Raw genomic sequence first — 27,859 nt, forward strand, 5'->3', positions numbered from 1 at the left:
TTTAAAAAAAAAAAAAAAAAAATTAGAGACTTCCTGTGTCTGGTTTTATTTGCTTTAAAACGCTCGGGAGGAAGAAAAGAGAGTTTTCCAAATGCTATGCAGAAGGAACCGAACAGGCCATAGTCACGGAGATGATAAGAAGTGAGAAAGACAAGTAAATAAGAGGAGGGCAGAGGATATGGCTGATCTCTGTGATCACACAGGGTGAGCATTTCTCGCTGCAGAGCTAGTGAACTTTTCTTCGCTGCCTGAATGAGCCTGAGCTATAGTTCAAAAGCTAACCACACCGTTCCCTTGCTTGGCTTCTCCAGCTCTGGTGAGTACCATTCAGCCCACCCGCAGAGACCTGATTCTCAGCCTTCCGCGCGTGAGGCCTCCGGGCTCCCTGCTGGTCCCCATTTTTGGTCTGGCAGCATACCACGAGGACAGGATGGCTCTGATCTGTCTGCCTATGTGGCAATCACCTGACCTGTTGCAAACGGGCACTGGTTCAGGTCCATGGCATTGAGCTTGGAAAGCAGTAACCTCTGTGCAAGCAGAGCTGGCTCACTCAAATGGCAGGCTTTAGGGATCAAGTGAGCATTACCTTTAAGAATAGGAATGACTACACATGCCTGGCAAATGCAGCTTTGTTAAAAATATATATATATATATATATGTGTGTGTGTATATATATATATATTTGGACTGGACTATATATATATTCTGGGAGGGCAGAAGGAGGAGGAGAGGGAGCAGGGAGATAAGGGGGCAGAGGAGAGAAGCCCAGCTTCTGGAATTCTTCAACTCATTATACTTCTAAAAGTCAACAAAAACAAAACCTAAGCAAAACCCTGATCCCTGGCCCCTTTCTAGACCTAAGTGCTTGTGCTCTTGCTTCATAACGGCTTGTAAATACCACCACTTAAACTCTTGAGGGCAAACAGAAGGCAAGAAGAAACAGGCTGCGTGTATTATATGTGCGTGAAATATGCATCAAGGTATTTGGATGGAGATATGCCCAGAATCTTCTGAGTCAAGCTTCCTCCACTTTGGTCCAAGGTCCTCTCCTGTTAGTGAACCTCCTTCCCCCTGGCAGAAGATTTCTATGTCAGATCCAAATTGGTCTCTCCCACCCTCCCTCAAACTGAACAATAAAATCAAAATGAGGAGGAAGCCCCAAAATTAGGAACTAGAAGCATACTGCTGGTAGAAATAATATGACGTGGCTGTCACTGGGCGTGGATCCTGGTGGCATCTGCAGAAAAACAACACTTTTATATTGTGTATTGATTTTCCCCAGTTACTGTTCATGCCTGACAGGTGGCCTCAAACTGTGAGGCCTTAGTCTTCTTAATGATATGCAGATTCTTCAGTCAGTGCATTATATAAACCAGAAAAGGTCTGGCCATGATCCGTTCTCTGTTACAGATCAATAAACTGCTTCTTTTCTTCCCCGGAGAAGTATGCAAACAGTAAATCTTAAGTGGTACAATGTGGCTTAGTTCTGCTAAGAAAAAGCACTTCTTTGAAAGGCTTTAGGGAAAGACATCAATACAGAAAATAAAGAATTTGTCTTCTTCTCTGTTGATTTCAAGAGACTAATCTGAAGAGCATTTTTAGTAGCTCCCCTAGTATAATGCAGAGAATACTACAGACATGGCATGAATTTACCCCATAAATAGTTTATATTATGAGCTTACCACGAAGCAAATGTGAACAACAGCTTGCTAGGTCTTTTCTAAGAACACATTAATGAAAACAGATGAAACTGAGATCTGATATATACTCTAGGCTGGTACTACCAACCACCCAAATGCCGCTGTCTTGGTTGGAGCCCAGATAATGATGATGAAGGCAATGCTGAGGACCATGCAGATGACAGCTGGTATTTATCGAGCTCTTAACTACTCTCAGTTATTGAGATATAAATAGCATCTACTCTACGGTGCACCATTATTTAAAGTATCACTGATTAAGAAAGGTGCTGTTCATTAAATGGCCATAAGATGTTTATTAAAAATTAATTGTAAGACATAGCCTCATTTCAGAAGTGTTTAAAATGTGAAAAAATGGGGGTGCTGGGGTGGCTCAGGCGTTAAGCGTCTGCCTTCGGCTCAGGTCATGGTCCCAGGGTCCTGGGATCGAGCCCCGCCCGCATCGGGCTCCCTGCTCCGCAGGAAGCCTGCTTCTCCCTCTCCCACTCCCCCTGCTTGTGTTCCCTCTCTCACTGCCTCTCTCTCTGTCAAATAAATAAGTAAATAAATAAATAAATAAAAATCTTAAAAAAAATAAAATGTGAACAATGTGCATCTCAGAATTTGTAAAATTATGTTACATTCAAGGCACTTGTTAAAAACACCTAGCAGTTATCACCTTATTCAAACCTCACAATGACCCTGTGAAGTACTGAAAATTCTCTCTCCCCATTTTATAAAAAGGAAACCAAGGCACGGGGAGGTGAGAACATGCCTGGCTCAGAGAGCCAGGAAGTGAGAGAGCTAAGTCCAGAGGTAAGCCATCCAGCCCCTGGGGCTGCATGCACTACTGCTTTAACAAGTAAGAATTTATGCCCATAAATAAGAGGAACCTTTCAAGGAGGTCACCCGGGGGATGTATCTGCTTATTGCGAGGATGCTTTTTGCTCAAATTCCTTTTAGACAGAAAGTTATGCTTCAGAACTTGAGGGAATATTGTTTTTGGAGCGATTGTATTTCCCGTCTTATTCCTTGAGATGATGTGTATACGAGCTTGAGGAGGGACTTGGGTGACACACAGGAAATGTCTCAGTACGCGCCCATCACACTCTCCTCGAGACTCCACAGGACACCAGTCTGCCTGGCTCACCACCTCGTGCCTTAGCCTTTGCTATGGGTGTCATCTGACTCTTTCCAAAAATTAAGTACTTTCTCAACCCAGCAACATTCTCCGCCATTGAAGATAGGTGGGAGGCTCCCAACGGAATCACAGGAATTTCAAAAATGGACAGAAGGAGGGCAGTCACGTTGGAATGAAGAACCTCGAGGCTCAAATGACAACTGGGAAAGGTGAAATCATGGTTTGGATGCCCAGGTTCTGGAATCTCTTTCACGACTTGTCATCAGGAGTTTTTCTTTTGCTTCACAAAATTAGAAACATAAACAGGTGTTCCTAAAATCTGGAAAAGAGAGAATCTGAAAAGATAATCACTCACTATCTCTCAGGGGCTAATGTGGCACCATTGCCACCTGAGGCAATTTCTTTTTCTTTTCTCTTTGATGTGTCTATTTTTATCACCTTCACATGTTTTAAAGACCTGCAACTCTGAGCATCTGTGCCAGCCACTATTTTTTCTTTGTATGTATATTTTATTTTTATTTTATTATATTCAGTTAGCCACTATATAGTACATCATTAGTTTCAGATGTAGTGTTCAATGATTCATTAGTTGTGTATAACACCCAGTGCTCATCACAACACGTGCCCTCCTTAATACCCATCACGCTGTTACCCCTTCCCCCCACCCCTTCCCTTCTGAAACCCTCAGTTTGTTTCCTGGGGTCCATAGTCTCTCATGGTTTGTCTCCCTCTCTGATTTCTCCCCCTTCAGTTTTCCCTCCCTTCCCCTATGGTCCTCTGTGCTATTGCTTATGTTCCACATCTGAGTGAAACCATATGATAACTGACTTTCTCTGCTTGACTTATTTCACTTAGCATAATCTCCTCCAGTCCCATCCATGTTGATGTTAAATTGGGTATTCATCCTTTCTGATGGCTGAGTAATATTCCATTGTATACATGGACCACATCTTCTTTATCCATTCATCTGTTGAAGGGCATCTTGGCTCCTTCCACAGTTTGGCTATTGTGGAGTTTGCTGCTATGAACATTGGGGTGCAGGTGCCCCTTATTTTCACTACATCTGTATCTTTGGGGTAAATACCTAGTAGTGCAGTTGCTGGGTCATACGGTAGCTCTATTTTCAACTTTTTGAGGAACCTCCATTCTGTTTTCCAAGTGGCTGCGCCAGCTTGCATTCCCACCAACAGTGTAAGAGGGTTCCCCTTTCTCCACAGTCTTGCCAACATTTGTTGTTTCCTGTTTTGTTAATTTTTGCCATTCTAACTGGTGTAAGGTGGTATCTCATTGTGGTTTTGATTTGAATTTCCCTGATGGGTAATGATGATGAACATTTTTTCATGTGTCTGTTAGCCATTTGGATGTCTTCTTTGGAGAAGTATCTGTTCATGTCTTCTGCCCATTTTTTTGATTGGATTATTTGTTTTTTGGGTGTTGAGTTTGAGAAGTTCTTTATAGATCTTGGAAAGCAGCCCTTTATCTGTGATGTCATTTACAAATATCTTCTCCCATTCCATGGGTTGCCTCTTTGTTTTCTTGACTGTTTCCTTTGCCAGCCACCATTTTGTTTCTGCTTGGAGACATAAGATAAACTAAAGCACTGTACCCTTCCCAGAAGTTCGCACACTAGTGCTGGAAGTGGGCAGGCACGTAATCAAAGGAGAAAGCACTATAACAGCTGTGTATGCACAGTTGATTCGACTCCATAGCAAGGTGCCCTTGTTTTGCCCCAAAAGGCTGCGAGTGGCCGAAAAATGTATTTATAAGAGACCACTTGGCCTGAGTCTGAAAGGATGAATGAGTGTTTTCCAGGGTGAGAAAGAGGGAAGGGCATTCTAGACAGAAGGAACAACATATGCAAAGTCAAGAGATAAGAAAGTGCATGGTGGGGGATGCCTGGGTGGCTCAGTTGGTTAGAGCGACTGCCTTCGGCTCGGGTCATGATCCTGGAGTCCCGGGATCGAGTCCCGCATCGGGCTCCCTGCTCGGCGGGGAGTCTGCTTCTCCCTCTGACCCTCCTCCCTCTCATGCTCTCTGTCTCAAATAAATAAATAAAATCTTTAAAAAAAAAAAAAAGAAAGTGCATGGCGGGGCACGCGGCTGGCTCCACTGGCAGAGCATGTATGTGACTCTTGATGTCGAGGTTGTGAGTTTGAGCCTCATGTTGGGTGTAGAGATTGCTTTAAGAAAAAAAATCATAAAAAAAAAAGGGGGGGACACCTGGGTGGTTCAGTCAGTTAAGCATCCGACTCTTGATTCTGGCTCAGGTCATGATCTGGGGGTCATGGGATCAAGCCCTACACTGGGCTCTGAACTCAGCGGGAAGTCTGCTTTAGGGCTCTTGCTCTCCCTCCGCCCCTCTCCACTCCCCCCAAAAATAAATACATAAATCTTAAAAAAAAAAAAAAAAAAGAAAGTGGATGGCAAGCAGAGCTGTGGCTAGAGAACCAGGTGCTTACATGGGGGCTTAGCTATAAATGAAGTGAACCGCCTAGTCGAGAAAGAGGACCAACGCCTGAGTGCTGAAGAGAAAACTGAAGAGAACAGAGTCTGCAAAAGCCAAACTGGAAACACACACACACATACACACGGACACAAATACCTTTACCCTAACGAAACGTGCAAAGCTCATTTATTTCTTTAAATAAGTCAAGTCTTTCAAACACTCATCCAAAAACCTATCTAACTTATTATACACCATCTATGATTGCCCAGATAGTTCTGTCCAGAGTTTAATTAAAAGTAACTTAATTAAAAGTATGTTTGAGTGCAAACTTTGGCCACAATTCATCATCAGATTATCTTCCAGTGATTTCTAATATTGGCTCCCACCACAGAAACCGTGGCAATAATGTTAACTACCTCTTGGTTATTTTCCAACCAAATTACCTAATTATGACCCAGACCCATTTACCCTTCTCAAATACAGCAGATCATTTTCTTGGTATGGGTGGGGTAGAGGTGGAAGAAAATCTCCATTATCAATCAAGATCTAAGTCAGAATCCTACCTGGACACTAGCTTCATTTATAATGTAGAAAAACAAATGGTTTTTGCCCATTAGAAAAATTTTTTTTGCCGTTTGTTCAAATAGTTACATTTACAACTTATTCCTTGGGGTAACATTTAAGAGGCGAGAAGAAGTTTCTATAGCACAGGAACAAGTTAAAATGAAGACACTAAAAAGAAAATAGGAAAGAAGCCACAGTAAATAAATTCATTTATTCATTTAACAAGTAAGGGCCTGTATGTAATGTGCCAGGCACTGTTTCTGGTACGGAGGATTCAGCAATGAACAGAGTAGATGCTCACCTCCCCCATGCCCCCAGTAGTCTAAAACTAGACATCTGTGCTTTGGGCTGAAAGATAATTTAGGTCTCACAGTATGTGGAACAGATTAGCTCTACTAAAAGCCAATTCCTCACTCCTCTTTTCTGCCTTATGAAAAGAGCTCCCACGTTAAGATCCCGAAGTGGGCATGGGCGTGTCTAGCCCTCCCACAGACCCTCCCTGCCCATCCACGTCCACTCCACATCATGAAAGTGCTTTGGGATCTTTCCAAGAGTGTGCGTAAGGACAATGCTACTAACCAACAGGTTCAAACCACCACCTCAGAGCCTGCAAACACTTGTGGAACCTGACACTGGCTCTGTCCCAGCTGGGTTGCTGGAATTCACACAGCTTCCTGATCACTTAAAGAAAAGGCTGTTGGTAAATGCTCTTTCCAGGAAATGTTCAGTGAGGAGGGTTTATCAGATCGTAACAACCTAGGCAGAAAACTGGCTGTTTTCCTCTGCAACAAAGAGGGCAATGAAAGGGAAGATAAATGAAAATTAGATTTATCAAATTTTTTTTTTTAAGCTTACCACCTTTAAGTTTCTTGTTGACTTCAGAAGAAACTACTTTTATGATTCAGCATAGGCCACATGAAATAGTAGGTCCTGATTTGCTTTGGTTCATCTCTAAAGGGTTGAAGGAAGAGACCACAGCAGAAACCTAACCCTATCATTTACAAGTCCGTCCTCGTTAGTGACATCTTGCTCTTCGAAAGCATCCCTACTGCTAGTTGTTTACGAGTTAAAATGTCAGTGCTTTAGCCTCTTCAAATATTAAAGAACCCAAATGTAACAGCCATAGTTGTTAAGAGAATTAGTTTACTGTAGTGTGAAAGGCTTTTGCTCATTTCCTATTTTAATTATTTAAAATGTGAAGTTCTCATTTATTTACTGAGGTAGCAGACATTTTCCCTCTAATTCTTCTGGGATTCGATTCTTATAGGATATATTCTCCGTGATTACTCTTAAAGTGATCAATGCTATTCAATGACAAGTTCAAAGGTGCCTGGGATGGTCATTAAGTAAAAGAGAATCATAACACATCCTCAGGTTCTTCATCTTCAAGCAGAGGTTCTCAAAGTGTGGTTCCCTGACAGCACCATTAGCACTCATCTTCTGGGAACTTCTTAGAAATGCAAATTCTCAGGCCATCCCGACCTAGTGAATCTGGAACTCTAGGGGTCTGCAGGTGCCTCTGATGCAGGCCAAAGGTTCTCAAAACCACTACTTTAAAAGATGGGTTAGGGGCGCCTGGGTGGCTCAGTTGGTTAAGCGACTGCCTTCGGCTCAGGTCATGATCCTGGAGTCCAGGATGGAGTCCCGCATCGGGCTCCCTGCTCTGCAGGGGGTCTGCTTCCCCCTCTGCCCTCTTCCCTCTCGTGCTCTCTGTCTCTCATTCTCTCTCTCTCTCAAATAAATAAATAAAATCTTTAAAAAAAAAAAAAGATGGGTTAAATGAGAAAAAACTAAGTCTTAAGGCTCCAAGAGCCAGGAATGCCCACTGATTTTAAGAAAATGGTACCCGGTGATTTAGACAATGTCCCCCAAGAGGCTTGACTTTTTGCCATTCATTTACTCAAAACATGTTGATTGGGCACTCAGCCTGAAAGAGGCACACTTGTAGAACTTGAATGGTAAACAAGAGACTCAGTTTCTGCCTTCTTGGGGCTTAGAGGCAGGAATTTCACACATATTGACACACACACAACAGCAAATTATTAACACATTATGCTAAATGCCACAAGGGAGGGAAAAAAATAGGTGCTGAGAATAATGAAGGCCAGATTTCTTAGTGTTGATGATGAGGATATGGAGATGGATGAGGATGGGTGGTCCTTGCAAGCATCTCTAGGGAAATGACATAGAAGGTGAGACCCGAGGGATAGATAGGGGTTAGCTGGGGGAGTGTGGGGAATAAGGATGGAGCCCAGAAACAGCCCGACATATCAACGCTCCCACAAAGTTTCCACAAAGGCATATAAAACAACCCTACAAGGGAAGAAAGATCTTTTCCAAAAACAAACCAACCAACCTTGACCTTAACGTTTCACCTTATACAAAAATCAGTTTGGAAGGACTCAGAGTCTTGAATGTTAAACAAACCAAAAAACCTAAAACTTTTAGAAGACAACGTCAAAGATCTTCTAGAGCTTGGAGAAGAGTTTAGAGAGGACACGGAAAGATCCTTAAAAGTAAAAACTGGTGAAGTGGTCTTCGTTAAAATTAAAATCCTTTTTTCCTGTAAAAGCCATGGTCCAAAGGCACTGGGGCAGGAAAAAGCTCTATGTGTTTGAGCAACCGAGTTTTATATATAAGGGAGCAAAAGAGCAGAGAGGTGAACAGAGGCTAAATTAGGACATTTGTTGGGCCTTGCTGGATATGGGAAGGGGAAGGGGGTTTATTCTGAGTGCAAAGCCGCTAAGCATTTTAATACCAATGTGTAACACAAAATAAATGATCTTACTTTTAAGTATTTTGCTTAGGGGGTGTCTGGGTGGCTCAGTAAGTTGAGTATCCGACTCTTGGTTTTGGCTGGGGTGGAGGTGTCAGGGTGCTAGGATTGAGCCCTGTATGGACCTCTGTGCTTGGCGTGGAGGTGTGGAATCTGCTTGAGATTTTTCCCCTCTCCATCCCCCTCTGCCCCTCCCACCCCCACACTTGCTCTCTCCCTAAAATAAATAAAAAATTTTTTTTTTTAAGTGTTTTGCTTATAGGTTTCTTGCCATTTTAAGGAGAGGTAGATTGGGTCTTGTTTACTACTGTTATGGGGAAAAGACACTAGATGCTTCAGGAATGGTTTTTTCAGACTTCACAGAGAATTTCCCCCTAATGATATAACTAGCCCTTTGAGTATACTTTAACTTCTGAAATTTTTACTTTCCACTCTATAACAGAAAGGCACAGCCATGCCAAACAGACATTTCCCATAAGTTCTCGTGTTCTCCTCGGAATCTCCAAGTTCCTACTTACTTTAGAGAAACTTAAAAGAAGTTAAGTGGCTAGGCCAGGAGGTACCCGAAATGTTACACTGTTAACAGTAGAGCAAAATACACCCGCCTGGGTGGTGTAGTCCCTTAAGTGTCTGATTTATGATTTTGGCTCAGAGGTCATGGTCTCAGGGTTGTAGGATTGAGCCCCTTGTTGGGCTCTGCACTCGGCAGGGAGTGTCCTTGAGATGCTCTCTCTCTCTCTCCCTCTCCCTCTGCCCCACCCCGCCCCCCGCGCTCTCTCTCAAATAAATAAACAAATCTTTAAAGATTCTAAAAATGGTTACTGGAAAAGCTGGAACCAAAAGCGGAATCCAGAGACCTACAGAGGAAGAACCAGCGTCTGCTGTGCCCCAGCCACCCTCAAATTCAAGTTGCCCTTAATAAGTCATACAAACTGTTCCAGCAGATCTTCAATGTCGCTTTCGGCCATTGAAATAAATCTCACTTAAGCTTTTCCCTTTTTGGTATCGGAGACTCAAAACATTCTCTGCTTTTTGGTCTCAGGCTTTCCTGCTGGGACAAGCACGCCGCCTTCATGACTCTGCAGAAGTTGTGCCCATGTTCGTCTCGCCGTGTGAGGTGCGTAAACACCAGGGTGTGGGGTGGGGGTATTGGCATCTGCCTCGGAGATGACTGAAAACGTTTCCCGCCCGCCCGTCATTCCACCGAGGGATGCTTCGAGTAACAGCAGGAGAGTGACAGCCTGACCAAGGACAGGCCATGCCTCGGAGGGAAAGCCTTGTCCACTGGTCGGCATGGGAAGGGAAGACCCTTGGGGTCATTCCCACCAATTTCAAGTGGTCAGAGGCCACAGACGTGTCCTCTGAGGGCCAATTCAAATGCCATCAATCACTCAACACTTCCGCCATGTTCAGCTGGAAGCCACAACAGGCCTGGGGAAGGCGACTCTGACGCTGGGACTCTAATCCCTTCCTCCGCAGCCCGAACTCCTGCCTCCTCCTTGCCCCACCCCTCCGTTCCTTCTTCTAAAAGGCTCTGATGGCAATGTCTCAACTCCACCATGCTTGGAAAAGTGCCAGAGGATGGAACCTGCCAGGGAAGAGGCTTCACCCCTCACCCAGGAGAAAAAGGGTGGGCTTGAGCCAGAAACACAGGCTGAAGCCACGTCCCCAGAAGGCCGGCTCCTAGAGCGTGCAATGTGACAGTGGGGCAGGGCCCAAAGCCATCCGCTCCTAAAGTGGGGGCCTTGGGGCTTTACTGAACATTTAGCCCCCTGGGTATCAACACCCAGTGGGCAGGGGCTAAGGCAGCGAGGAAGCAAGAAGGCAAGATCCCCAAGATCCCTTCTCAGAAAGACCGTGCACACGGAGATCCAGACCAAGGGGTGGGGGTGGGGGGGAGAAAGGTCTGTGGGTATCTTTGTAGCGTACTAAAGCAAAATTAATTCACAAACATTTGTGTGAAACCACAGGAAGGGGGCAGGGAGAAGCTACAACAAAAATGTCTAGACATCGAGGGAAGGTAAACATTCATTAATGGCAAAATAGCTATTATTTCTAATTTAATATGTCTAGCATCTCAAGGACATTGTTTTGTTTTATACTGTTTTTAAATTTTTTTTTTAAGATTTTATTTATTCATTTGAGACACAGAGATACAGAGAGAGAGAGAGAAAGCATGAGCAGGGAGAGAGGCAGAGGGAGAAGTAGGCTCCTCGCTGAGCCAGGAGCCCGATATGGGGTTCAATCCCAGGACCCTGGGATCATGACCTGAGCCGAAGGCAGACACTTAACCACCTGGGCCACCCAGGCGCCCCTGTTTTTAAAATATATATTAAAAAAAAACAGAGAGAGAGAGAGAGAGAGCACAGGCAGGGGGAGGGGCAGAGGGAGAGACAGAATCTTAAGCAATTCCACACCCAACACAGAGCCTGATGCGGGTCTTGATCTCACAACCCTGAGATCATGACCTAAGCCAAAATCAAGAGTCGGATGCTTAACTGACTGAGCCACCCAGGCGCCCCCAAAATATACCTTTTAAATATAAAAATGACGTGTTGATAGGCAGTTACATGTGTTCGTTAAAGCTTCTAAGTCCCTTGCTATTCAAAGTGCAGCCCCCATCCCCCCTAACCAACAGCAGCGGCAGCTGCCGGACTTGTTAAAAAAGCAGAACCGTGGGCCCCACGACAGACCTGCTGAACAGAACCTGCAGCCTAACAAGATGCCCAGGTGATTCGCACACACGGTGAAGTGTGACACGCACTGGGTTAGCCCTATTTTCCCTATCGGGCTTTACGTTTCCTAACAGGCTTACCTTCTATCCTGAGAGAGCCTAAGCAGTGGTTCATGACCTTGGCAGAATAGTGGAATTACTGCCCAGGCCCCACCACACACCAGTGAAACTACTCTGCGGGTGGGACCCTGGCATAAAGAAAGCTCCCCCAGGAGATTCCAATGTGCTACGTTGAAAGTCATTGGTCTATTCCAGTGGTTTTCAAAATGGGATCCCTGCACGAGCAGCATCACCATCACCAGGGAACTTGCTAGAAATGCATATTTCTCTCCTTCCTTCCCGTCTCTATCTCCCTCTCACATGCAGGCACACTCAGTTATGACTGTGCTTACAGAAAGGGAGCTCACTAAAACCTCAGGAAATTCTCAGAAGGCAGGGGTCCTGGTTTCTCTCTTGCACAACATATTTGGTACCTGAAATAAAAATCTTTATAAGGATGGCCCAAAGTTCATTTAAAAATTGAGGATGGGGGCGCCTGGGTGGCTCAGTTGGTTAGGCGACTGCCTTCGGCTCAGGTCATGATCCTGGAGTCCCGGGATCGAGTCCCGCATCGGGCTCCCTGCTCGGCAGGGAGTCTGCTTCTCCCTCTGACCCTCCTCCCTCTCATGCTCTCTGTATCTCATTCTCTCTGTCTCAAATAAATAAATAAAATCTTTAGAAAAAAAAAAAAATTGAGGATGAAGCCAGGAAGATACACTTGTAGAAGCTGACAGAGTCATCGGGTCGAAGCATACAGGGGATGAGCAGACCACGCTGGCTTGGAGCCGTCAGTCGTCTACTGTTCCACGGGGTTCTGTAGGGCTTACCCAATTGCAACAGTGTTTCCCCAAATCTGAGAGTACAGCATCCTGAGTCTCTCCCTAGAGATTCTGATTCCCTGATCCTGGCACGGTGTGTGAAATGTCTTGTTACAGGAGAAGTTTGGAGAACACAGTGCTTTCTAGGACTCTTATTCCTCACACGTCACTGTTTCTCAAAGTGTGGCCCTGGACCAGTATTGTCACCTGGAGATTTATCAGAAATGCATGTTCTTGGGCCCACCCCGGGCTGCCAAATCCGAAATTTCAAGTGGGCCCAGTGGTTGGTGTGTTAACAAGTTCCACAGCCATTTCCAAAACCACGGCACTGGGCCGTTTTCAAAACTCTTCCATCGTTTAAGTGGAAACTACCTGCTGCTATCCAAACACCTAGTTTTTGGTGAGAAGCACAGAGAAATGTTGGCCTCTTCGTGGGTCGGGGGCCGTGGCTTGTGTCTTTCTTATGGAAGGGATGGTCTTCTTCCAAATAACAGGATGGAGGAACATGCTGAAGACAGTCTTCCGCTGTACTCATGAATTATTCGCACCGGGTAGGAGCAGAGGAGAATTGAACACAATGCCAAAACTAAACCAGTTGTGCCAGTGTGGTGGGATTTTTAAAAAATACCATGAAATTTTACTTGTATTGGAAAGACGATGTTAACAGCAACAGGAAACACAGAAAACACTTAAGGGTCTACTGTGATGAGGTGTGTTGATGATATTCCTAGTTGCTGTCCTTTCTGTTCCCAAACGAATATTTTGTCAAGAAACGTATTCACCACAACGGTATGAAAACTGGTTCATCGTTTCCTTATGTTCAAATGCAAGAGGACTACTTGAAAACTCGAGGAATGAAAGGCAAAGAACATTTCCTACACAATGACAGGTCTCAGAAGTTTCTGAAACTCCCCAAATCAAATGCAAAGTTTTGTGGTTTTTAGCAAACACACTGTTCAACAGAGAGCTTTTACTGCCTTCAGTCCATATCCAAAAGAGGTCAGGACTCAAGGAAAGTCAAGAACCTCTGAATCTCGGGATGCCTGGGTGGCTCAGTCGGTTGAGCCCCTGCCTTTGGCTCAGGTCATGATCCAGGGGTCTTGGGATCGAGTCCTGCATCGGGCTCCCTGCTCGGCGGAGAGTCTGCTTCTCCCTCTGCCTGCTGCTCCCCCCTGCTTGTGCTTTATCTCTCTGACAAATAAATAACATCTTTTTAAACAAAACAAAACAAAAAGAACCTCTGAATTTCAGCCTCTTTCACTGGACACAAATCTGGACCCAAGGCTTAACAATAAAATGTTCTAAGATATGAAAGAAAGTCCATTCCCTTACCTGGAAACCTCTTTTCTGTGGCCTTAAAAGCTGCTCATGAGGACAGGGGCTCATCCAGAACAGTGGAGATCGTGATGAGCAAAGTCTCAGCCCAAGACCAGGAGCCTGGAAACCAGGTTTTCATTTCCATGTGGCCTCAAACGACCTCCAGGACTCTGGCAAAGTTACTTAAATGCTGTGGGCCCCCGGTTCTCTAGGGTGGGGTGAGGACAGCCCTGTAATAACAACTCCAGGGCTGACAGACATCCTGTAATTCTGTAATTGGGCTTGTGTCAATCCTAGGCTCCCCTGGGCCGATGTTGCCAAATCAATTCAGACCCCATGGGATGTTGTGCATGGGTCAGCAGGACATAGGTCTTGCCTCCCAGGCCCCCCGCCCCCCGCCACGTCTGGAAGCTCATTCTGGCACAGGGCTGACCACAGATACTGACCACCAGGCAACAGGGAGGAAGTGCTATTAAGAGGAGGGTTCTGGATTCTTCTCCAACTCAGCGCTAAAAGGCGCTGCTTCGTCCTACCCCTTCCAAACGAAGGTACCTTTTCTCTTTTGGGGCAATAGTGCACATTTTCAACAATAAAGAAAAGTGTAAGAGAAAAAATGAAAACTCAGCTATAATTCTGGTGGGTAGTGTCCTAATTCTTCCCTGTGCTCACACACATGGGCATATACATTCTTTCCCAAATATGTTACTTTATTTTTCTTTAGTCTCTTCTATTTACTGTGAGTAGCATTTTTTATTAATATGTTACAATCTTTTCATCCTTTCACCCACTGACGTTTCCGCAATGGGACAATTATGAATAAAGCTGCTATGAATATTCTCCCACACATCTTTTTTGTGAACATGTGTTTACACACTCAGGAATAAAACTGCTGGATCACAGAGAGTGTGTGGTTAACTTTCTAAGAAACACCCCCAACTTCTTTCCAAAGTGGTTGCAACATTTTACATTCTCACTGGCAATGTACGCAAGTTCAAGTTGTTGCTCATTGTCACCAATACTAGATACTATCAGCTGGTGTTGGTCATCACTGCTGGTGGTTTGACTTGCCCCTGTCTCCCTAATGACCAATGCTATTGAGCATCTTCTCCTGGGCTGAGTGGCCATCACAGACCTTCTTCTGCAACAACTCTGGGCACGTCTTTTCTTCATTTCTTATTAGTTGTTTGTCTTTTTGCTCTTCAATTACAGTAATTCTTTATATAATTGGGTAAGAGTCCTTTTTTGGATTTGTAAGTGTTAAAATATCACAAATATTTCCACAGCAGGCTGTTGCTTGCCTTTTTGTTTTCCTGATGTTGCTTTTTTGAAGAACAGAAGTTTTAAATTTTGGGAAGCCCAGCACACCAGTTGTCTTCTTCTATGGTTAGTGCTAAGAAGTCTTGTGCTAAGAAATCTTGCTTGCTCCTGAGATGCAAAGACATTATTTTCTGTTTTCTTCTAGAAGCTTTAAGGTTTTAGTTTTTTCTGTGCTTCATCTCAAATTAATTTTTGTATATGGTATGAGGCAGGGGTCGAGCTTAATTTTTCTCCATCTGAATAACCAATTGTCTCAGCACCATTACTATAATTCTTTTAACATTTATAGGAGCCATCTTTTTTTTTTTTTTTTTTTTTATTTATCTGAGAGAGAGCATGAGCAGGGGGAGGGGCAGAGGGAGAAGCAGTTTCCCTGCTGAGCAGGGAACTGGACATGGGGCTTGATCCCAGGGTCCCGGGATCATGACCTGAGCTGAAGGCAGACGCTTAACCGACCAAGCCACCCAGGAGCCCCTATAAGAGCCATCTTTTAAAGATAACACCTGCATCTTTCTGTTTTAACAGCTGCAGAATGTTCCCTTTCATGCCTGGGCCATATTTTATTTGACTTTCCTTTTTACTGAATATTTAGATTATTTCCAATTTTCTCATATTACAAGTACTCTGGGAACATACTTTTACATTCAGCTTTGTGTACCTATCCAATAATTCGCTATGGATCAATTCCAAGAAGTAGATTTATGACATGAAAAGACACAGCCTGTGCATTCTGACGGGTAATGCCAGGTCACCCTGCAGAAAGGTGAAACTCTCGCCAAAACTGCATGGAAGGGCCAATGGAACTGTAATCCATGCCTATCTTTGTTGCTTTTAACACAGTAAACACACCATCAAAACAATGCATCCAAAAATCTCTCTGCATACAATATGGTCTTATGATGTTTGAATTTAATATGGCCATTTTTGTTGTTCAACGTGGGATTCTGTTTATTCTTCAGCCTTGGTTCAGAGTAAATTATATTTCATAAACTCAATTCCTGTATATAGTATTAATGCTGTCTCTGGGGGTAAATTTATAGAAAATGTTTAATTCTCTCCTCCAGAAGTCTAAGAATGAGAAATCCTGGAATGACTTACAGTGGCTCATTACCTACTACTTTATATGGGGGTTGGTGTGTAACCAATTGGTCAGAGCAGAGATGGGAATACACTCTAGACGCCTGTCCTAAGACTGAAGAGGTCGTTGTGTCAAAAGAACACAGTCAAGTACATACATTTGGACCCTAAGTACCTTCTGGAACAGGCTCCCCTTTATTCTTTCAAAGAGGTATCTCATGCACACACATACACCCCACATAAGCAGATGGGTAGGGAAAATGCTGGTAAACTGCAGAAGAAAGTTCTAGCTATTGCTACCACTGTGAGGCCAGATTCCTTAGATTAGGAACACGGAAGAAGAAATTAGTACAGCCAACTATGAATTATATAAAAATTTTCTGAAGCTATGAAACCAAGATTTTTTTTTTTAAAGAGAGCCAAGGGGAAAATACGAAATATATATATATGTGTGTATATATATATATATATTTATATTAACACACACACATTTTAGAGGTGTCCTTACAGAAATAAAACCACATACTTGAAGTAAAGACGTATGAATATATTATATACAACGTCATATGATCATAAAACTCTTGGTTGCCATGGTTTAACAATGTGCTCTAAAAACCCTCTGAGTTCAAATCCTGCCTTTGTAGATGAGAACATTTCATGAAATAACAGAGGTTAAGAGGTAGAATAGAGTCCCGGGAACCAGTTAGTGGTGGCCCCGTGTCCTTCCAGGTGAAGAGAGGAAGGCACATAACAGCTTTTTTCCTACGACGGAAGCAGGAGGAAATGGAACTTTCCTCTCTGAATGTCCCCTAAGTTCCTATTTATTTTCTTACACTTCTGCCCCCCTCTCCTTCCCTCCTAGCGCTTAACTGCTGCACAAAGAGCCAGTTCCTGGAATTCCAAGTCCACGAAATGTGTATTTCTTGATTCTTTTCATCGGCAGGAACACGGGGCCTCTGTAGAGAATGCTGGAAGATTTTGGAAGAGACTGGGAGCCAGAGTTAAGCCCTAACTGGACAGTTCTTCTCGTTTGAGCCTCGGCGAGGCAACTCCTCCCAGTACAGGGTCCCCTCTGTGTCACCCTCACTTGCGTGCGGGACAACAGTGACATCCAGAGTCAGAGCCCGCTGAAGCACCCTGTCCTGACAAGCGGCTAGTCAGCAACACCAGCACCCCTCGGAGCTGGTCACAAATGCAGCAAGTGGCCCCCACCCCAGCCCCAGGACATCAGAATCAGCATTTCAACAACTGCCCACCAAAAAGTGCGAGAAAGCCGCTGGTTTCACAGAGATCTCTACACCACGTTCGCATCTCTGCGAAGTCTGTGCTCTGGGGAGAGCACTGAATTGACCCGTTCCATCGATTTTTCTTTATTTTCTGACCTTCTGCTTTCACTTTGCAAGACTTAATTCCTACATATTTCTTTAGGGCCCGTAAGCGCAGAGGCCAACCCCAGAACTCCCACACTGGCTGTGGACAGAGAAAGGCAGTTACGCGTTTGCTTTCAACCAACTGTGACTTGCACTGAACTTTTTGCCTACTGCTCTGCTTATGAGAATATTGGGATTGCGGATGCTAAAATAGTACAGTATCCTCTTGATCTTTTCACAAATTCCACACTAATGCTGGTGGGAAGGGACCATTTTGTGGTTCTACTGGGGCCTGCAAGGGGACACAGAAAGTGGCCGCCTCCTCCTTGCACGATTTTCCCTTTAAGCTCCTGTCTCTTTCAGTCCCACCTTCTCACTGAAGAGAGGAGGAGGATGTGGTGAAGAAGCTGTCTTGTAGGCTGGCCCCTGTGAGCTGCCTCCTCATCCCACCCGCCCCCCGGAGTCACCCCGTAAGAGCTGCAGGCGCGAGGCATGTTTCACACCCCCCTTGCCTAGCTGCCAGGGGGGAACAATGGTCAAAAATGAGATGGATACGGGGGCGCCTGGCTGGCTCAGTCGGTAGAACATGCAACTTTTGAACTCGGGGTCTTGAGCTGGGCGTAGAGCTTAAACAAACACGCAAAAACCCTGAGGTGGATACCATCTGAATGCGAAGGAATATTCACGCTGAATGAAAACCTTGATAGGCCTTTAAGAAGGAATGTGAGCCTTCAAGCTCCAACAAGCCAAGCGAGAATGGAAACCGTTCGGGTGTCAAAGCTACTGTTTTGAGTCAGGATACACAAATACACGTTCTAGTCTGAACAGCTCATTGGAAACCGGCTGCCGTGGGTGCTGATCATCAGACACTACGACTTTAATCTGTAAGTTGCATTCCAGGACGTTATTGGACCACATCCACATCTAAGTCAGTTCAGTGGCTGAGGTCAATTATCAAAGATTCTTATAATTCCACTCATTCGCTGGCTCCAGGTTTCATTTTTTTTTTCAATGCCTTGAACCAAGGTGACCATATAGCTTATGATTCAAATTGGGACACTTTTGAGAGGGCTAAAATGTTAAGTGGATGGGATGTTGGAACAACAGGCATAAACTAGGATGGTCCCAGGCAAACTGGGACGCATCATCTCCGAGCCTTTAAAGAACTAACAGAAAAAAAGGGAGGGGAGGGGAATACCAAGACAGAGAAACACGGAGAGAATGCTATAAAGACATAGAACCCAGTCATAAAACAGGTATCTTATATATATCCCACTGCCACGAGGCTCTCTACGTTCTTATTAATGGATAGAGTAAAAATGCACAGTGGAGGCTGAGAAAGGCTGCAGGAACCAGCGATGTCCAACAAAGCTGTGCTGGTTTCACTGTTCTCACCCCTGTAACAGGATTTTCTAGAGCAAGAGGCTCTGAATAATACAACCTCCAACATTCTCCTGGGAACTGCATTCGACACTGACATGCATTGTTTCCCTTTAACTCAGAATCTCAGAGCTGGATTATCTAAATGGTTTCAGGACAAAAGTCTCCCACCCTCTATTCTAAACCAAACCTGAGAACAGACTCGTCCTCGCTGTACAATTTTTCGATGTTTTCACGTGCATTATCTTAGCTAAGCTGCAAAACAGCTTCGTGAGATACGTGCCCCCTGTAACAGATCAGGAGACCGGGTTCAGAGAAGTGAGCTCCACGTGGCACCTGACCTGGTAAGGGCACAGACCAGCCCGACGCTCACTGCGAGCCTGCTGCTCTCTGCCCACCCAGGGGCTGTAGGCTTTGCAAGCGCAACGATCGTCCTCGTTTCCTAAGCACCTACCACTCAGCCTAGGACAGGCAATGTTCAGAATTATTTTATTAATTAAAAATTATTTTTTGAGTGAATGAGTAAGTTGCATAAGAAAACGAATTGGTACATTTCGATTCTTATGTCTGTGTTCTCATTTTATGACCCAGAGAAGGCAAATATTACATATTATATATGCAGAATTTTTTTAAAAGATTTTATTTATTTATTCATGAGAGTCAGAGAGATAGAGAGGCAGAGGGAGAAGCAGGCTCCTCAAGGAGCAGGGAGCCCGACACGGGACTCAATCCCAGGACTCCCGGATCATGACCCGAGCCGAAGGCAGATGCCCAACCATCTGAGCCACCCAGGCGCCCCTATGCAGAATATTTTTAAAGAAATACTGAGATGATCCTAGTAAAGAATGAGAAAAGAGAGGCACCTGGGTGGGCTCAGTCGGTTAAGTGTCCGACTCTTGATTTCAGCTCAGGTTATGATCTCAGAGTTGTGAGATCGAGCCCCACGTTGGGCTCCACGCTGGTTGTGGAGCCTGCTTAAGATTCTCTCCCTCTGCCCCGTGCCCCACTAAAAAACTGAAGAAAAATAAAGATTAAAGAAACAAGTTTACTATTATGTAGTTAACAGGGCTAACAGGAGAAGGAGCCTCCAGAAACAGCAGGTGAAAGCAGAAGGTTGAAATGTACTAGACCAGCCAGATCCTTTATTTTGACCTCATTTCCTTGGACTTGAAAGACAGCTCTGTGAAAGATACTTTCCCAAGGCTACCCACCTAAGGTCTTAGATCAGGGCTGGTATTTCAGGTCTCTGCTACAGTAAGTGTGGGCCAGAAAGAAAAACTAAGGTCATTCAGCTCCTTGTTTATTTGTTCTGAGTCAACAAGGAAAAAATAGCATAGAACACTTCATGAGATTATGGCGAGAGCTTTCAATCCCCATAGTTTCCTTTTGGTGCTTCTTAGTTGGTACTAGGGCTGCATACAACTGTTTTAAGAGCTTTCTCTTAAAAAAGAGCACTCCCTTAAAGCAAACTGGAATGATTAAAACAAACAAACAAACCAACCCCAAAATAAGAAACAGGGTGGGGATTAAATACACATCTAATGGGGAAAGAGGGTGAACACTAAAAACTACACTTGTTTTTTGTAGTTTTCACTACTTTGAGACCTGACCAGCACCAAAGATCAATAGTTACAGTGGATTAAGTTTCATGGAAAGGCACAGAAAAAAACACAGAGGTATAAAAGTGACAGTCCTCTTCAATTTCAGCTTCCATAATTCTCATATTTCATCAATATAATAAGAGTACAATACAACATCTGTGTTTAGGATGCCAAGAAATAGTATAAAACATCCTTATGTGATAAGGACATAGCTACCCAGAACTTAGGTGTCTGCTTCGAACACTGATGAGAACAGAAAATAATCAAATACATAGACAAACGATCACAAATAAATCCATGAACTTTGCTTATGCTGAAACCTTAAATCCATGGCCAATTTACTCTTCTTCCACATATGATTCTATTAAATTTGGCTGTTTGGCCCTCCTTCCCCCCACCCAGCCCCCGATCAGATTACAAATTTGGGGGACTGCTTTAGAAAAGTCATGTAACTCAAAGGCAAATTCCTATAGCAAGAGAAGAGATGTTAAAATGATGCTTGGGGTGCCTGGGTGGACCAGTCGGTTGAGCATTCGACCCTTGATTTTGGCTCAGGTCGTGAGGTCGAGTCCTGCATTCAGCTCTGTGCTGGGCATGGAGCCTGCTTAATATTCTCTCTCTCCCTCTCTCTCTGCCCCTCCCCACTTCCTGCTCCCATGCTCTATTTCTCTCAAGAATAAAATGAAATAAAATAAGGCTTGAGAAGGCAGAAAACAACCCTATAAACTGTGGTTCCTAGGGATGTTATAACATAATAACTATGATTGACAATGACAGACCTAACTTACTAAGAGAAGCTTAGATTATGTTCAATAGATTGCTTAAGAAAGTGTATAAATATGTAATCAATTTCAAAAGGTTTTCAAACCAAAATGGTTCAGGCGAGAGAAGGACACAGAAGACATCACCACAGGGACAAATCCTGAGCCATTTGGAAAGCTCAGCTATCCAGAACAGCGTATTCTCTGATGGAGAAATATAACCTGATTTACTACAATTTACTTCTAAATATAAAAAACATTTCCTGTGGTGCCTGGTGACATTCATATTTTCCAAAGGTTAGTGTATGACTGCTGAAACAGGTATCCTAAGCAAACGTAGAAAAACATAAAAGTAAAACAAAGTGTCAAGCAAGGACATTATTAGTTGACTGCCAAGCCCTGAACTGTTAGTCCCTGGGGTCTACCACCAAGCTTCAGTCCTCTTGTCATTCCAGAGTAGCCTGCCTGGGGCTCAGCACCTGCTAAGCGGTCAACAAATGGCTACTGAAATACCTATATAATTTTGTGGCCAAGTCAGATCATTAAGGCCAAAAATGTAATTTGTGGTCAAATCATGAAATACTTTCTTAAAAAAAAAAAAAAGAAAGAAATACTTCCTTAACCCTTTACCTTGTTTTTGTCACAAAAACCGGGGTACATTAGTTTTTAAACATGAGAGATTCCATTTCCTAAAAATGTGACCTCTTTTATTTCACTGATTATTAACCTGAAGCCTAATTCTTAAACTCCTAAAAAGGTCAGAGTAGAATTCAATTCCCTTCTACCCAGGTTAATGGTAGTTGATGTTTGTTCTCGAAACACCAGCACCTACACAAAAATCACAGATACTTATCACCTTGATTGAAACCACAGGGACCACGTAGATTTAAAAATCTGTGCTTCCTTTAACTGCTTTCCAGGAAGACGATATAGCCTAGTCTCCAGACCCACCAGGCCAGGATCCTCTCTACTTTATTACCAAGGTTAAAAGAGACTGGTTTTACCACAGACACCACCTGGAGAAGCACCAAGACAATTGTGGTAAAGAACGTTGCATACTCTATGTAGTGAAACATCACACACTACACTTCAATATACATTTTCCCATATGCAAAACAAATCAAAGCTAAGTTTAGTCCATTTATCTTAAAATCCCTTGCTTTTAAACAAAATACTCATGGGAGAAGCTCCCTAGAATGGAGATCAAAATTTTAAGTGGAGAGTAAATTAAACCAAAAAAAAACCAAAAACAAAAACAAAAACGATATTGAAAAAAAAATCTTATTCTGCAAAGGAAGCATTTAAAGAGTTAACTAATATTAAAAGTTGTTTTTAAACAGCAAAAGAGCAGATCTTAAAAAAAATACGGTAAAAGTTTATCATCAAAAAGATATCTTAAAGCAGTAGCTCTGAAAAGCTTACGAAAGTTCCGGACCTTATCACCAGAAAGTGTAGATATGTACACACACACACACACACACACACACACACACATCTGCATGAGATTTCAAAGGAAGACAGAGAGGCAAGATTGTCACCACCACCCTCAACAGATTCACGGTTTAATACTTTGGTTTCAAAATATTAAGATCTTCCCGAATTGTGATCTAACCAGATGCTTAAAAATGACCTTCCCTTCACTCTTTTTATGTTTCCAAATAGGCTCTCCTTTTTTTTGTTTGTTTTGTTTATAAAATGGTTCCTAATATATTAAATAGGGGGCTATAAAGTAGGAGAAAGAAAGACAAATTTGCTCAGGCATAAACTGCATCCAAAAAAATCTTCTAGAACACCAGGAATACTTACCAGCGCCATCACGTCGACACTGGCTTGTGGAGCCGGAAGGCTGCCAATTGGAGGCACAAAAATAAAACTCTCAGAATACCAAAAGGAAGCGCTAACTTTCTTCCATCTATAGAAGCTTACCAGATGAAAGAGAAAAAAGAAAGTTGACAGATACCTATTGACTTTGCAGGACATAGAAACAAATTTGCCTTTAGAAATTCAAATAAATTTCAAATAAGAATTACCTGCCACAAAAGCTCTTGTCTAGCTTGAATTTTTCTCCCTCTCAAAGATGACGAATTCTATCAGCTGGCCATTCACGGAAATGCAAACCATTGCTCAGTGCTGGTGGCCGAGCGTGCCCATGAGCCCCGAATTTGGGGTACGAAACTGACAAAAGCAAGCTCATGCACTGCTGGGATTTAGCAAAAGCAAACACTTGTTCAAAACCAGATCTGCCACTCAACACCACTCTCCTCTTCCCAGTTTTTAGTTTGCCCAAAGGTAAATTAATTCAGAAAAGTTGCTGGAAAAGTAATATCTGGGGGTTTTTTGTTTTGTTTTTTAGAGAGAGAAAGAGAAGAGAGCATGCCTAAGCTGGCCGGGGCGGGGGAGGGGGGAGGGGCGGGAGGCAGAGGGAGAGGGAGAGGGAGAGAGAGAATCTTAAGCAGGCTCCACACCCAGTGTAGAGCCCAATGCGGGGCTCAACCTCATGACCCTGAGATCATCACCTGAGCCAAAAATCAAGGGTCAGATGTTTAACTGACTGAGCCACCTGGGCTCCCCAATAATGTCTGTTTTTTAAAGGTGGAGAGGATAAGCAAATGGATCTTTACACGTTACCCTCAAAGAGAAAGGTTATTTTCTCCCCCTACCCTGGTAAAGCACAAATGGGTGGCCCAAGGATGCCTCTGTTCCCAGCTCCTTAAGAGGGGGGCCATATGCCTTAAAAGCCTTTGGGATCCCAATGCTTAGAATACCCTGAACACTGCTCCATTTATGTGTTTACGATGGTGGTGGTGATGATCTTATCAGCCATTTCACAAAACAAACCCATCGCTTGGGAAGAATATAAAGGATACCAAGAAAAAGGAATACCAAGAGGCATGTTCTACTTTACTCCCAATGGCCAAAGCAGACACGTGACAAGGTGGATTCTAACACAGGAAATAATTCCCTTAAATAAAAGATTTTCATTTCTTTATCTGATAAAGACGCATACACATACATGCCCAGACTACCTCTAGACATACCACGCACATCTAATTGTATTAATCATCACTTTCACGGGGGACCTGGTTTCTTACAGCCGAACTTCTCACTATTGTGGGGCTTCTCCCAACACACAGCTACATTTTCAGGCTTGAGGCATCACTGGTGGAAAACGGGAAATCGGTGTAGGCTACCAATATGGCTTAAAAAATGACATCAAAATTGAGCACTCCCTTCTGAAATATCATTATAACACAGGCAGACATTTAAAAATGCTGCTGTGTTTCCATTCAAACAGACTGCACCTGTTTGAGCAGTTAGGATAAAGGTGAGAGGCCAAAGGGTCTTGTAATTCATAAAGCACAGGATCGGGGATGAGAGCTTTTGAGTCCCTGATTTGGGGGCGCTGTGTAAAAGGAGATCTAGAGACCTCACCTAGAGCCTGAAATAGACAGACAGATGGACACACACACACACACACACACACACACACACACAAGAAAAGCAGAAGGGTGTGGTAGTGTTTGGTAAAATCATCCAAGATCATATCCCCAAATGGAAAGAAGGTGGGTTCTTGAGAAACTGATTACTGCCAAAGATAAGAAAGAGAAATAAAAAGGGAGGTGTATATTTAAATAAAATGGAGTGGAATGTAATCCTAAAGTAAAATGACAGTGGGGAGAGACCTGGTAGAGCCTGCTGAAGCAAAGTGTTTAGCATCAGGGGAAAAGTGCATCCTAAGATTGCTTTTTTATGGGGCTCCCTAAGGAACACAGAACCTCTATCGAGATATGGTTTTTTTTTACATACCATGCATTCTTACAAAACTTCTAAAGCATGAACCTTGTTTAGGTCAACGTATTAAAATACACAAAAATAAATGTAGTCAAATCCAACTGCTCAGCCCTGGGTTAAAAGGAGCCAACTGTCCCTAAATTATGGGCATCATTATGTCCCCTTTTTATATCGGTTCTTGGCAGTGGCATAAATTGAATGGCAGAAAGAGGAATCAGTCCGGGGAGAAATGAGAGGAGGAAACTGCAAGACTCATGTTGATCTGGGGACCAGGAACCCACAGAAAAGAAGCCAAGAGCTTCCTAAATGGCTGACGTCAAATCCAATACCTTGATGAAAGACACCAAAGTCAACCAAGTTTGAAAGGATGGACAACTACAAGTTTGCCCAGAACCTGGGAATCAAGGACCAACACACTCCTTGCCAAATAGTCTGCCTCCAGCTGACAAGACACAGCGGGGACACTTCACCGAGCTGCTGCTAACAATGTCATCTGAGCACCAACAGTCATGAAATACTCATTAACAATGTCATCTGAGCACCAACGGTCACGAAATACTCATGTGAGACTCTTGTTTCTATGCTTCTGCTGAACAAAACCAGCACATTCCTGACACAGCAGAGGGCCAGCTTCCTCCGTGAAGTGCCAGAGGGTGGCCAAGAGAGCAAACCTTCAGGAAAGGCGCAGGAGAGAAGACAGAAGTGGCTTCTCTGGGACAAGAAGGATCTCGGCCGTGGAGGCTCTCCTGGCACCACGGGTAAGAGATGCAGTGGGAGCCTGGGGAGTGAGGCCCTGTTCCCATGGGGTTGAGTCCTGTTTGCAACCAGCCTTGGACATACAGGGTGGTTTCATCTGCAGATTCATGCTGTCATTTAGGACAGGCCAGGGTTCCAGACAACGATATAAGACAGGTATCTTTCCTCATGATACTGTTCTGCCAAGAGCATCCCTGGAACAGGAAAATTCTCTGACTGACCCTGAAAGTACTAAGACGTTTAAAAAATTGATGGAAATCCTCAAATAATTACAGTGTAGCCAGAGGAAGAACCACAACAGTATGCTTCTTGAATGAGCAGTATCTTCATCTGCCACAATGATGGAGAGCACAGAGCCAAGTTAACTTGCCCTCAATGACTACTGTGCTCATACCTTCACCACAATATTTGATAAGAACCCCTGGATCTTCTGTTTTAGTTTCCCCAACAGTTACCACTGCTACATACATAAGGGAAGATACAGATTAGTGTGTATCTGGATGTGATGCTGGGCACTTCTGCAGCCATTTTGCCCCCATGCAGAGCAAGTCTGAGGACCACCAGCATATGGTGGAAAGCAGAGTGGAATGACAGTAAGCACCTGGGTCTTTGATGATATCACTGAACCCCACATGAAAACAGATAGTCTTTGACTTACGATGGTTTGACTTAGGATTTTATGACGGCATGAAAGGGATATGCATTCCATAGACACCACACTTCAAATTCTGAATTCTGATCTTTTCCCATGTGGTATGGTACTGTCTTGTGATGCTGGGCAGTGGAGCAAACCACCTACCCAGTCAGCCACATGATCACGGGGGTGAACAAGTGATACACGGACAGCAATCTGGACCCTACAACCCTTGTGCTTTTTACTTTCTGCACAGTATTCAATAAATTAAATGAGGTATTCGATACTTCATTATAAAATGGCTTTGTGTTAGATGATTTTGCCCAACTATAGGCCAATGTAAGTGTTCTGAGTACATTGAAAGTGGACTAGGCTAAGCTATGACGTTTGGTGTATTAAATGCATTTCTGAATTACGCTGTTTTCAACTTGTGAGGGGTTTATCAGAATGTAACCCCATTTCAAGTCGAGGAAGATCTGCACATTCATTCTTGGGTTGTTTCTTGGTCCCACAGGACAGTGATTCTTAAAGTATGGTCTCCAAACAAGCATAGCACCGTTACTCAGAAACTTACTAGAAATGCAAATTCTCAAGCTTCCCCAGACTTACTGAATCCGCAATCCTGGGGATAGGGCCCAGCAACCTGTGTTTGAATAAGGAGTCCTAGTGATTCTGATGCACTCCGAAACTTAAGAACTACTGCTGTAGGCAACCCTACTTACGACATCTGCTACCAGTCATCGTTAGGCACGATCAAGTGAATGTTGGACCTTACAAAATGGGTTAAACCCTCCATTTTCCAAAGGCCGTATCACCAGAGGTGAAAAAAGGAGACAAAAGAACAAACATCCAGCAAATTCTCAAACTAAAGCTCTCACGTCATTATTGTGTAGAGGTCATGAGACTATTTGCTGGTGTCTGAAGAAAGCAGAAGACCCGCAAATAGCAGGCTTGAGAAAGAATGGGGTGGGGAGGAGGATGAGTATTCCTATGAGCCAGGACAAGTTTTCTTCCTGATGAAAGAGACATTAAGGAATTGCTGGAGGAGTGGAATGCAGTAGAAATGGCGGGGGGGGGGGGGTGTAGAGGGGGGAGGCGGGAGGGAAGGCAGACAGATGGATGGAGTAAAGCACTAAATATTCCTGAAAGTTGCAAAGGTTTGAACAGGGGGCTAGGGAAAGCCTGGGGAAGTCTGAAGTGGCCGGGTAAAGGCTCTGGGAAAGAGGATGGCTTTGGGGGCCTAAAGGAAGGTGGATGGTCAATTCGGTGCTTGCAGAACAGAAAGCACAGCAAGGATGAAGCCGAAGAGTAACATTCAGCATCTGGGCAAAACTACTCTGCTGCTGGAAAATGATTGAGCCTCCATGACATCCTTCATGCCGCCCTGAATGCTTGCCACAGGGCAGATGGGAAACGCGGAGATGCTTATAGTCCAGGTGGGGAAAAGGAGGCAGGGAAGGGCGATAATTAGACACGAAGCACACAGGAAGTAAGCACCCAGCTTGTGTGATCAGATGTGCTGGTGATGAGAAACAATAAAATATGGCACCAGTATGGACAAGAACCCTGAAAAGTTTGAAATTATTCTGATAATTCTCACCAAGAAGGGTTTTGCATCTGGGTATGTAATAGTAGCGTTCTCAACCCAGCTGCCCATAGA

General features: G+C 43.8%; 1 protein-coding gene and 1 long non-coding RNA gene across 9 annotated transcripts in view; one reads left to right on the plus strand and one right to left on the minus strand.

Moving 5' to 3' along the window:
- Positions 1–27,859, minus strand: part of KANK1 (KN motif and ankyrin repeat domains 1) — a 170,671-nt gene that overhangs the window by 66,365 nt on the left and 76,447 nt on the right. The window contains exon 1 of one of the 8 annotated variants that reach the window (XM_081802807.1): positions 13,527–13,664. The exons of the other annotated variants lie outside the window; for them this stretch is intronic. The gene's annotated coding sequence lies outside the window, so the exon portion shown is untranslated. Of the gene's footprint in view, positions 1–13,526; positions 13,665–27,859 lie in introns of those variants that run through there. 8 annotated transcript variants of the gene reach the window in all.
- On the plus strand, positions 73–17,686 carry LOC145716973 (uncharacterized). The gene is made up of 3 exons (XR_014139924.1): positions 73–316; positions 9,646–9,720; positions 16,849–17,686. It is a non-coding gene; the product is annotated as an uncharacterized LOC145716973 (long non-coding RNA).

The sequence above is a fragment of the Leptonychotes weddellii genome, chromosome 14 (assembly GCF_054177405.1).
Source record: "Leptonychotes weddellii isolate Sample4059 chromosome 14, ASM5417740v2, whole genome shotgun sequence".
Lineage (NCBI taxonomy): Eukaryota > Metazoa > Chordata > Mammalia > Carnivora > Phocidae > Leptonychotes > Leptonychotes weddellii.